Source organism: Anomalospiza imberbis, chromosome 4, assembly GCF_031753505.1.
Source record: "Anomalospiza imberbis isolate Cuckoo-Finch-1a 21T00152 chromosome 4, ASM3175350v1, whole genome shotgun sequence".
NCBI lineage: Eukaryota > Metazoa > Chordata > Aves > Passeriformes > Viduidae > Anomalospiza > Anomalospiza imberbis.
This window is the reverse complement of record NC_089684.1, coordinates 6,239,463-6,251,100: the sequence shown is the minus strand read 5'-3', so window position 1 is coordinate 6,251,100 and position 11,638 is coordinate 6,239,463. Positions and strand designations below refer to the sequence as shown.

Sequence of the window (11,638 nt, the reverse complement as noted above, 5' to 3'; positions counted from 1 at the left end):
TATATAGGGCTTGTATATATGAAGGACCTATCCCATTACAGTAGAAAGATAGGCCCAATAATAATAAATTTCAGTACCACTGAAATAAATTACCTCCTAACAAGGATTTTCAGCTCCACTTTCTACTTGCTGCATGTAATTGATAATAAGAAAATAATTCTATTCTCTGCAGTCATAAAAAATCTGATGTTCAGGCATCTTAAGCAGCAATCCTGGATACTTTGCTTTGGTTTCAACCTATTCAAGAAACACTGGAATAACATTTCACAGTATTTTCTTTGGTAACTGTTAGTTTTTGGTGGAGGGAACTGGTAAAATGAGGTTATGAATTTTTAGCAACTTATTCAGATAAGACAAGTATGTAATCCTTACTGTGCTAATAATTTCTGAGTATCATGCAAATATTTGCCATCCAAACTATTTTTATAAATATAGCAGTCACTTTTCAACATGAAAAGTGTAATTAAACTTACAAAAAGTAATACTTTGCATTCCAGTTTCTATGTTTCATGGTATGATACAATTGATTTTCTCTTCCTCAGTATAATCAGGAAAACACCAGATGGGGGCCGTTGTATGTCAAGACAGTAATGTCAGAAAGAAGATAGATGGGCTGGTTTCAAGAAGGCAGAGTTGGCACAAGGCTTGCACACTGAACTTAGAGACCTGGTGCATGTGGTGTGAACCCCTATGGAGAGGCAGATCATGTGGCAAGTCAGTCACAAGCTCAAAAGCATTTCTACAGATTTGTCTGCACTTTTCCATCTCATTTATATCTAATTAAAAATATGTACCCTTTTCTCAATCTTAGCATATTTACTTACATGATTAGTTAAGTGGCATTGTTGGTGGTCAATGAACCTTAACACCAAATAAACCTCAAGGCATAAGTCCTTTCACATGGACATATAAATTTTTTGTATATTGACACATATGCACTTGTAGTAACTTCTTCAGCTGATCTGTCTGTTGACCAAATGCACTGATGGCTGAGAAAAATCAAAGTGAATCATGTCAAATGAACACAGGGCTGAGAATACCTACAGCAACTCAGCTAAAATGCTCATGGTAAAGCCAAGCACAGCCCACTAGAGATATAGGCAAGTGACAGTAAGTAGCAGAGATTATTAATAATCTTCACAAAGTTGGGAAAAAATAAGTTCTGCTTACAAAAAATGAAATTTTAAGATTCTTATTGCAATTTAAACTTGATCTTTAGGAAGAAAAACCAAATTTCCTGATTTGAAATTTAATCATCAGTGTAAATTAAGCAATTAAAAAGTGGCCTTAATTATGATTATGACTCCAAAACAATTACCTATTTTAGACCTTTCTGACACCAGATCATAATGGAAACTATGGAGGGAAATCAATACAGAAATAAGTGGCATAATGATTAAAAATGGAAGACAAAGTTGGGCAAAATAGCTTCTCAGATTTCTAACAGTTGTAACATAACATATTCATCAGTAAGCAGGAAATATTTTATGAGCGGAGAGGAACTATTGACTTGATCCATTAGGATATTGTTTTACGCCTTTTCATCTTCACTAAGCAGGAAGCATGCAAATTTACCTGATACATCATCACTACAAATGTAAGGCTTCTGGAAAACCTTCCTTCTCATCTTTTGTGTATTGTAAATACATGGTAGCAAACTGCATCTAATGTAAGTACTGTGCACAGCAGTGGGAGCTTAAGCCAAAACATGCTGTCTGTAACTCCAGACTTCAAGAGGTGAAGGGAAGTAGTGAGGAAAATTGTTCATATGTTTCCCTCCCATTAATCCAGGACTGCCTTGTCAGTGAAGAAAACATGGATGACAGATGGAAAAAAAGATTGGAAACTACCAGTTTAGACTGATGTCTAGAGAGACAGTAATGCTACTGAAATAGTATTTAAGTGAGGTCAGCCAAAATCCCTCCTTCCCACTCTTAGGCAGCTTGAGTCACTAATTCTTGCAGCTAAAGGAATATAATAATTGCACATCAGTCTGGTCTTCATCTCTTTGATCTCCCTGCTTCAAGACCAGGAGAGTCTGGCTTTAAGAAAGGTTACAATGACCTCCTTTAATTATTCCAGTAATTCGTATTTCAGTGTAAATCCATGGCCTGTTTCAGCTCTGCAGTATTACAGAAGTTAAAACTGTCATTTGTCTTTCTTTTGCTCATTGTCCTATCGGGTGGAGCCTGCTGGTACAGCTCCCTGGAGGCCTTTGACTGAAGATGGCCTGCCAGAATAGGTTGCTCAGGAGTTTTCTTTGTATTGCAGCTCAGCCAACTCTGCAAGCCCAGCCTCTAAATTCCAGTGACAAAAAGGTCCCTGGCAAAACATCAGGAATCTTTGATACCACATCAACCATGTTCTGGGAACAGCACCAAAAGATCTTATCCAAACATTTCTCACAGGCCTCACAAACACTAGGGAAAACCAACTCAGTCCAACAGGCACAGGGAAGAATGAGTTGCATCTTTCTGCTCCAGTGAGGTCTTTATTGCTATTAGAGGGTTTTATCTCCAGGAAGCAACTTCTTTTGTCTCCCTCTATTTCTGGAAAACGGGGCCTTAGCTGCCATTTCAGATCCCACAGTAGCTTTGTATCTAAGAAGTAAAACTGACCTTAACCAGACTTAAAGTTTCTACTCAGTTTCACAATACACCATAAAGAATTGCTTATTTTCAGATCTGAACTTTGTTTAGAGACTTCCTGAGTATCCAATGGATTTTTAAAACTATGCTAATAACTATTGTGACTTAAGAAAATAAAATTAAGATGGTTGACTGAACAATCATTCCAATTCAAAATATTTAGCAGTTAGTTGTATGGAGAGTGAACATATGGTTTGTTCTATATATAAAACTTTGTGGATGCTGCAGTCAGTGCCAGAGACAAACTCCTACCTATTCTCAGAGAGGCCAAGCAGTAGTCCTCCCTCAAGAATCCTGTACTCTTTACTTTGGCAAGGAACGATGTAATGACCTGCTTGTTTCTTCACATACTTTTTCAAAAGGTCATAAGTTAACAGAGTCTAGGAAAAAACGTATTTTAAAAATGCCTTGCCTGCTTTGTGCAATTAATTACCTAAAGACAGGTATTATTTAGTTAGAGTTTATAGAAATGAAAAAAAAATCTATAAGCATGCACATCCCCTAAACTTACTTTCTGAGTAAATTTGTGTTTAGTACCTGAAAAATGAGTGTTAGAGAATCTGGAAGAGAGGCAAATCCCTTGTTTGCAAAGACAAAGACTTTTGTATCCCTCATCAGCACAATTTCAAAGCTTTCTACGTTTTCCATTCTAACAGCATGGCATTCTGATTTCTCTGTGTTTAACACTGTAACCACTGCAGCAATGTGATTCCTGCATACATCTCCAAGGCAAAAAAACCCCAAAACATCCATAATTTCTGACTAGTAATTATTCTGCCCATTGTCACGATTGTGTTTTAAAGTTTGATGTGGCTTGGTTTATGAATCTTCTGAACAATTCTATGAAAGTGATTTCCAATTCCTCAGCACAGATGTAAATGCATCCAGTTGCAACACAGGGCTGAAATCCTGGCCTCACTGAAACCAGTGGGAATCAGGAGTTCACTGTTGGAGTTCTGAGCTTTCCTAATTAAGAAAAAAAATCCTGGGTTTTTGCTGTAATTTGGCTGAGACATGGCCTAAAAAAGTCTCCACATCAAAGTGTTGCAAGGATGAGTCTTTGGCTAATGCTTTGTGTTCAACTTTCTTTCAAAGGAGATTATTTCAGCAATTTGCAGTGTGAAAACAGGCAAGGCAATCCAGGCACAAATTGCAGAAAGTAGTACCTTTTGTGTGTCCTTTTTGGCAAAACCACCCTTTAAAGGTTTCAGTCATGTTTTCAAAGGCAACATCATGCTTTTCATGTTGTGTTGTCAGCTACCTGTCCTCATCTGAGGAAGGCAATGTTTAAACATCATATGCCTGTGTATTTTGAACTTGCCTGTAACAATTTAGTATAGTCACAATTTCTCAAATTCCATTTGTGTTTATTGCCTGGTTATTGATCTTTGCAGCCAAGTTCCATTTAAAGGTAGTCTCTCCATCACAAAAAGCTAAACAAAGAAGTACAAGAGAAACACCTACATATTTGCAGTTAAACTGAAAAAAAAAAAAGCATTTGTAGCACAGCAATAGAATATTCTGCATTTAACACGTGTCTGTGGTTCTTCTACTGGGATTACCTTGGGAGTTTGCTTAACAGTCTACTTGAATTTTGCTGTCCACCTTTTTGGTAAGTACACAGAAGTCAGGTACACCAATGTTTGCAGTGGTGAACATTTCACTTTCTAGGTGAAATACAGGGTGCTGATCACTATGTGTAAAGCCTGATGTAATCTGGCTTATAGAGAAAGTAGAAATCAGCAAAACTTTCTTCAACTGTTTTACCACAACAGCTGTGTTCAGAAGGAATGTTTCCAGGTATCTTTTTCTGAGCCAAACTGCACAGGACATTTTTTAAAACATGCCATGGTTTTATGATTTTAATGCCATCAGATACATGTATTCATTTCTTATTATTTATAAGAAGATCTAAAATATATATTCATTTATAGATCTTTGATATCAGTATTCAGTTTACTGGTAAACTATTGAGATAGAAAAAGAAGCTTGAAGTCAGCACTGAAAATCATACCTTGGTTTCCAGAATGTGGAGATTTTTAGGATTAGAATACATTTCATTGATAAGGAGCATTTGTAACATTTGGAACTTAAATTATCTTAAAATCCACATTAAATTTGGTTCATATCTCTTGTATTGTTACAAGCCTGAATACACTTATTCACAACTTAAGCCCATCTCCTTTGTCACATGATTTATTCCAGAGCACTCAGGTCACTTGGTATTGATTTCATTAACCAAATGGCATGCTGGTTTTCATTGCAACTTTGTTAACAGATGTTCACACGAAACGGTAGGAAATTATATAATGTACCATTGAAATAGAATATGGAACAACAACAGCAATAGTTTGAAATTTCCATTTGAATAATCCCTTCAGAAATTAATCAAACCCAAAGAAACAATTCTCCTTTTTTTAAGAAATGGCAACTGAAATGAAACCGCTCACCTCCAGGGTGAACTGAAAGTAACTGGGCCATATGCCTGTGGTCTTCACATTCCAGAGTATTATCTCAGCAGCGTCTGCAACATGGATTAATGCCATGAGATGATAGCCTAGACAATTAATGAAGCAGGTGCAAATAAAGTCATGGCAGCAACTCTGAACAGTGTGAGAGTAGACAAGGTGCTAACGCTGAAAGGTTCTACTTGCTGCTTTGTAAGGAACAGCAGAGCTGTTCATAGCAGGAGGGAGGCACTTCTTAACAGCAATTGTTTTAAACTCTAAGATTATATGAAAAGAAAACATGCTCTATCAAGAATATTTTGCAGTCAAACTTATGTCAGGGAAAAGTCAAGGCAGCCCTGCTGACCCTTCTGTAAGTAATGGAGTAATACAGGATTTGCTCTTGGAGCAACTGCTGGGCATGATAGGATGCAGGTACCAGAATGTGGAAGTTGAATGGAGGTGTAAAAGAACTGAAACCTCCTGCCTTCAGACAAAACACAGCTGGATGAAAAAACTGTGGGTAAAACTCAACAACCTAAAGTTGCTGAAAAGTTTCCAGTGTGATTTTCAAGAACTCCAGAAGAATTTAGAAAAGACGCCCTTGAAGACCTCATGGGCCACCACCAAAATATTTTTTTAAATTGCACACAACTTCCTTTTCTGAAGAAGCGAAAATAAAGTTTCTAAACATTTATTTGCTAAAGATCACAGGGAATTAGTCATTAGTTACAGCTTCTCCCTGAAAAACAGCCACAGAATCCCAACATATCAATTTAAAAACCGCATCTCCTTTGCTCGCATTGAAGGCCCTGGCTTCTTTTCTATTTCTGTACAAAAGAAGAGTTAATTAAAATAGAAAAAAACATATCTGTAGTATTAATGTATCACGCTACTAAACAAAACCTGGAGACTTAAGTGCCTGTACAAGGAAGAATGAACTGTTTCCAGATGTGTATGCTCAACCCAGTGCAAGAGGTATGTGACAATGTCAGGTCTATACTGTCAGAATCAACTAGATGAGCAAGGAACAGAATAACCCCGACATGCTCTGTTGCAGCCAGATTTGGACTTTTCATACCAACTGTGACATGACTGGGAAGGGGAGGACTGCCCTGGCAGTGACAGTTCAGGAATAAAAACGATCACATTGCTAAATACTCTAGTTAACCGCACATTTTAATGCTATAAGATTGTCATGTATTGTAGTTGGAATTTTTAATGTGGTTTGATTTTGCTATCTTCAAAACATTTTGCCCCATCTCCTGTCTCTGCCTGCACTGAATCTAGATGCAGCATTCATTATGATTTGCTGTCCACTCAGTGTCATCACTATCTGCAAATCTAGTTTTATATACTTTAGATATTCCAATGATAAAAACCAGGACTGAATAAGGACACCAGCAGGCACTTTGGATGATTCCCTTTACAATCTCTTGTATGTATGGTCTATTGCTTCCTCCCTTTTACATCAATTTTCTTTCTAACGCTTTGTCTTGACTCCTAGCAATTAACCCCTGGATTTACCTTTGAAAATTATTTCTGTCTTTGATATAGAGTATTGCCAGTGATATTTGAAAAATCAAATTAATGTGAGTAGCAGACACTTGTCCTAAACCTCATCATTCAAGTCCTGTCAAACATACTGCATAAGTAATTCTGACCATCCTTCCCTAGCATTATATGCTACAGAAGTGGTCACCCTTAGGAAACCCATCATTTTTTTTACATGACTACAATATTTACACAGCCAAGATTTATAATGAACCCTGAGCTGACACTGGGAATATGACACCAACTGAGAGAACACTCCTGCACTGCATTAGCACAAATCTAGTTCTCAGAAAATTCAGTTTGACAATCTCAATAAACATAAAGCTGCATGCCAGACTAGGGTATCAAACCAGGAAATAATGACAATCAAATTATGTTTGGAAGAAGTACTTGAGTAGCAGTTTGTTAGTGGAAGGTATAGAAGGTTGCTGAAGAGATGAGAGAACTCAAACCTACAAAATTTATCCTTGGAATCCCTTATAAATTTGGATTTTGTTTCTATAATGACAATATATCAATTATACAGCAATGGAGAAAACATAAGGAAATTATTAACAGACCTGACTTCTCAAAAATATAATGACAGAAGGCTGATATTTAGTTGAGTTATGAAGAGGAACTTGTTAATCCTGAATTCTCAATGGTGAAAAATACTTTCTACCAGTCTATAAACACATGGAATATAATCTTTCACTAAATTTCCTGGTGTAAGTATGGAGAAATTCCTATGTATAGTAGTATCTGCTGAAGAAATTAGTATTTTGTGCAGCAACTGGCATAAGTCCATCAGATCAAAACCTTGAAATAATTAAAAAAAAAAGATACAGAGCTGAGTATATTTCCTGAGTGTGTAGCTGGCATGTATTCCTTTCCCTTTCCTAACCTCAGAATGAAGTATGAGGCAATAAAATTCTAAGGGGAAGGAAAGTCAAATAAGAAACAGAGAATGTGAAAGTATAACCCATATACAAAGCAAAAGAGAAAAAAAAATCCAAACAAGAGAGAGAATTGAAAGAGAGATTGAAATGACAGCAGGAATGAAGTGCAGAGAGAGAAGTAAAAAGATGTCAGAAATAATTAGGAGAAGCATAAAAAGTAATAAGAAAACCCCTAAGCAAAGCAAAGGGTCATTTTATAGCTGGTTAACTTATGAAAGAAATTATAATATATCTTCTAAAAGAGTTGTGGCATTTTCTCCTGTTCTATTTTTTCAATTAAGAAAATCCTTAAGTGGACATACAAATTTATCCAACAGCTACTGCTGAGAGATGCAATTGTAAGCTGCATAATTTAAGGTTTGTTTTGGTTTTGTAATTATTGAGTCTCTTGCTAATATTTTTTAAATTTTTACCTTTCTGTTTTCTACATTTGACAGACTCATTCCCATTGAAATGTTGGAAAATACCTATTAAAACCCCTGACAAGTTATCCTATTATTAACTAAATTCATAAGCAAAATAAATACAGTAACAAGTCCACCTCTCTGAAATGCTGAAAAGAAAATGATAATGAGCCCTTCATAAGTTAGACATTTTTTAAAAAAGGTATTAAAACCTGATGCTCCAGAATATAAGGCAACCTCCAACTGAGGAAGCCATTAAGCAAAGTCTATTAGACAGCAATTTGATATAAACTGTCTTGTACCTGCCTTTGAAGGACATGACAAAATACTGTCAAAGAACAGAAACATGAGCTGAAACTGAGGTTACTTGATGAGACTGTTACCATTTTTGCAAGACAAGACTGAAACAGAAAAAAAATGCCTTAGGAAGTCTAAGAGGCTGTTGAACCATAATTGGTGGTGTAGAAAGCAAATTTAACTACCACCTAGGGAAGTTTCTGTCTCCTGTCAGTCAAAATTCTCATGACCAAAAGACTGAACATTTAGCAGAAGTCAAAGGATGCCATGGCACTGAAAATTACAAATGACTTGAGAAAATAGCAGAGAGGCAGAAGGGACCGGCTTTGTACATAATTGCTCAGCTATAATTAGCTGTCTGAGCTTTCCTGCCTTTTGTCGTATAAAGAAGTCAACTCCACCGCTTTCTAAAGACTGTTTTTGTTTGTGTGGTCAGCTACAACTCAGAAATGGTATAAGAAGCTGTTCTTGACCACCTCTCAGCTGTTAATCTCTGTGTCTCAACATCTACTTATTTCTCTGAGGATGACTTATTCCAAGTACAGAAGGAAATGTGTAGAAATAAACCCATCTGTCCACAAGGACCAGCACTTCTTCCATACTCTAAGTCAAAGGAAGATTTTTTTTTTGGATGAAATACCAATTGATCTTATAATTTAACGAAATAGAAATAGAACAATAAATCCCCTTTCACCTTGACCAACTATATACCAAAAATAAACACCCCAAGGAGTTCCTGCTTCATTGCCTATGTCAGTACTGGCATACTGTTTGTAGTCAAGAATTTTGAGAGATTTCCTTTTAAAGACTGAGAACCTATTCACACTTGCTTCTGCCTGGCCTAATTTTCTTAAGGATGACTAGTTTATTCTCAGTTATTCCTATTTTGTACAATTCTGGTGTCTTTATTCATGTTACAAGAAGAACAGCATACATAAAAACCAAAGAAGGATGACATGTATATCACAAGGTTTTGCTTTGACTGCTTTGACACTGAAATGAGGGTTCCCAAAAGAGGTAATCACTTAGCATAGGGAGGCAAAATTATTTCCTACCTGGTCACCATCTGCTCCCAAGCTAACTTGAGGACAAATGCTCAAATCCAAAGCTCTGGGAAGTGTAAGAGATGATTTTCACCTGGCAACCTCCTGGGTATTGAAAGTTGCTCCAGAAGATGGCAGATTGGATTTTAGGAAAAATTTTTTCACCAAAAGGGTTGCCAAGCATTGGAACATGCTGCCCAGGGAAGAGGTTGAGTGACCATCCCTGGAGTTATTTAAAAGACAAGTAGCTGTGGCACTTAGGGACGTGCCTTAATGATGGACTTGGGTTAATGGTTGGACTCTGTGATCTTTCAGGTATTTTCCAACCTAAATGATTGTATGATTCTATGAAAATCAGACTGCTCTAGGCTTCGGCTCCCTCTGGTGGGTAACCAGCAATTACTGCTAAAGGTAACCACCAAAAAATGAAAGAAGCTGCAGGTTGCTCTATTTTTCTTAAAATACAGATAAATACACCGGATGAGCAATGATTACAACAGAGATCAGAGTTAAAGCTACCACTTCACACATTTGTGCTGAGAAGTAGAAGACAAAAAGTTCCTGTCAGAACAGAACACCCTTTGAGTTCAGAGAAGAGATGGGGGTTTCAGTTCTGACAGAAATTGATTTTCAGCATCTAACACTGATTAAAATGAAGAACTAGTTAAACATGATTTGTTTTTACGAGAACATTCACTTGGATTTCTGTTCTTGACTGATACTTTGATCTGTCCTGGTTTCAGCTGGGATGGAGTTAATTTGTTTCCTGGTAGCTGGAGTGGTGCTGTGTTTTGGATTCAGTGTGAGGATGATGCTGATAACACACTGATGTTTGGTATTTGCCAGCAGTGCTTACCCCAAGTCAAGGACTTTTCCATGTCCCAGGCTCTGCCAGTGATGAAGTGCACAAGGAGCTGTGAGGGAGCATGGCCAGGACAGCTGACCTGAACTGGCCAAAGGGATATTCCATACCATGGAATGCCATGTTCAGGACATAAATTTGGGGAAAGCTGGTCAAGGGCCACTGATGGCTGGTCAGGGACAGGCTGGGCATTGGTCAGCAAGTGGTGAGCAACTGGACTGTGCACCTCTTGTCCTTCTTTGGGTTTATTACTCTCCCTCCTTTGCATTACAATTATTTTTATTATTACTATTATTAGTAGTATATTTAATTCTTTTTCAATTGATCAACTGTTCTTATCTCAACCCGTGAGTTTTGGGGTTTTTTTTTTCATGATTCTTTTCCTCACCATGGGGAATGAGTGGTGTGATTGAGCATCCATGTGATACTTAGTTACTGGCTAGGATTAAAGCACAGCAAAGGCATAAAGGTTGATGCCCTTTCTAAAAAGCATTTTCTTGGCAGGATTCAGAAAATATTAATTATTTGGCAAATCTCACACCCCAGAGAGTCTTAATTTGTTAAAATTAATTTAGTTTCAGTGAAAAAGAAAACTATGCTTTTAAATCTGTGATTATCTTACCTACAAAACATGTATGCCCTCCTATTTATCTGCTGAAATAACTGAAACTTACAGCATATTTTATAATTTATATACTTGGGCACAAATGTAAGTCCTTCCACAAGGACAATGTGCAGACTGTATGGCAGTATCCCAAATACATCGGTTATGATAATGGCAACTTGTGATAATTCTTATGTTAAAATAAAATCAGTAATGTCTCCTCTACAAAATAGTACTTAAATTTTGATTACCTCATAAAAATGCATGGAAATGTTGCCAACATCAGCAATCTGACAGAAGAGGCTCAGAATGAACCGTACTTTTCTGCTCTCACAAGTGGCACCAATAAATCAAACGCTAGCTCTTGCATCTCTGCGTTGGTTTTTCTTTCATTCAGAAGCTTGCTTGTTGGTCTGAATTACATACTGACAGTTCTTTTGGAAAAAAAAAACCCCAATGTTCCCATGAGAACACTGCAATTGAGTATGGAAACATTTGGGATAAGAATGGTCAGGTAAATTCATGTTCTTCAATGGACCACAACTATACTGTTCAGGCTGAGGTCCAACTTAAGCAACTGTGCAGCCTATTCATGATACTGCTTATGGAATTACATTACATTTGAAGACAGCTCAGTGGATGAGAGCTGGACATAACCTGGCAATGTGCACTGGCAGCCCAGAAAGCCAAACATCCAAAGCAGCGTGGCCAGCAGGACAAGGAAGGGGGTTCTCCTCCTCTGCTTTGCTCTCATGAGACACCACCTGCATCCAGCTGAGGTCCCCAGCACAGGAAAGACATGGACCTGTTGGAGCAAGTCTAGGAGAGGACCACAAAAATG

At 37.3% G+C, this 11,638-nt stretch overlaps 1 long non-coding RNA gene across 2 annotated transcripts; it reads right to left on the bottom strand.

Annotated features, from left to right (window-relative positions):
- Positions 1 to 2,471: 2,471 nt before the first annotated feature.
- Positions 2,472 to 11,462, bottom strand: LOC137472168 (uncharacterized). 2 transcript variants are annotated; one of them, XR_010998044.1, is made up of 5 exons: positions 11,049 to 11,462; positions 7,210 to 7,314; positions 5,099 to 5,172; positions 3,815 to 4,364; positions 2,472 to 2,998 (listed from the first exon to the last, which is right to left on the bottom strand). It is a non-coding gene; the product is annotated as an uncharacterized lncRNA (long non-coding RNA). The 2 variants fall into 2 exon arrangements; XR_010998043.1 differs by lacking the exon at positions 11,049 to 11,462 and having other exon boundaries at positions 7,210 to 10,478.
- Positions 11,463 to 11,638: the final 176 nt, after the last annotated feature.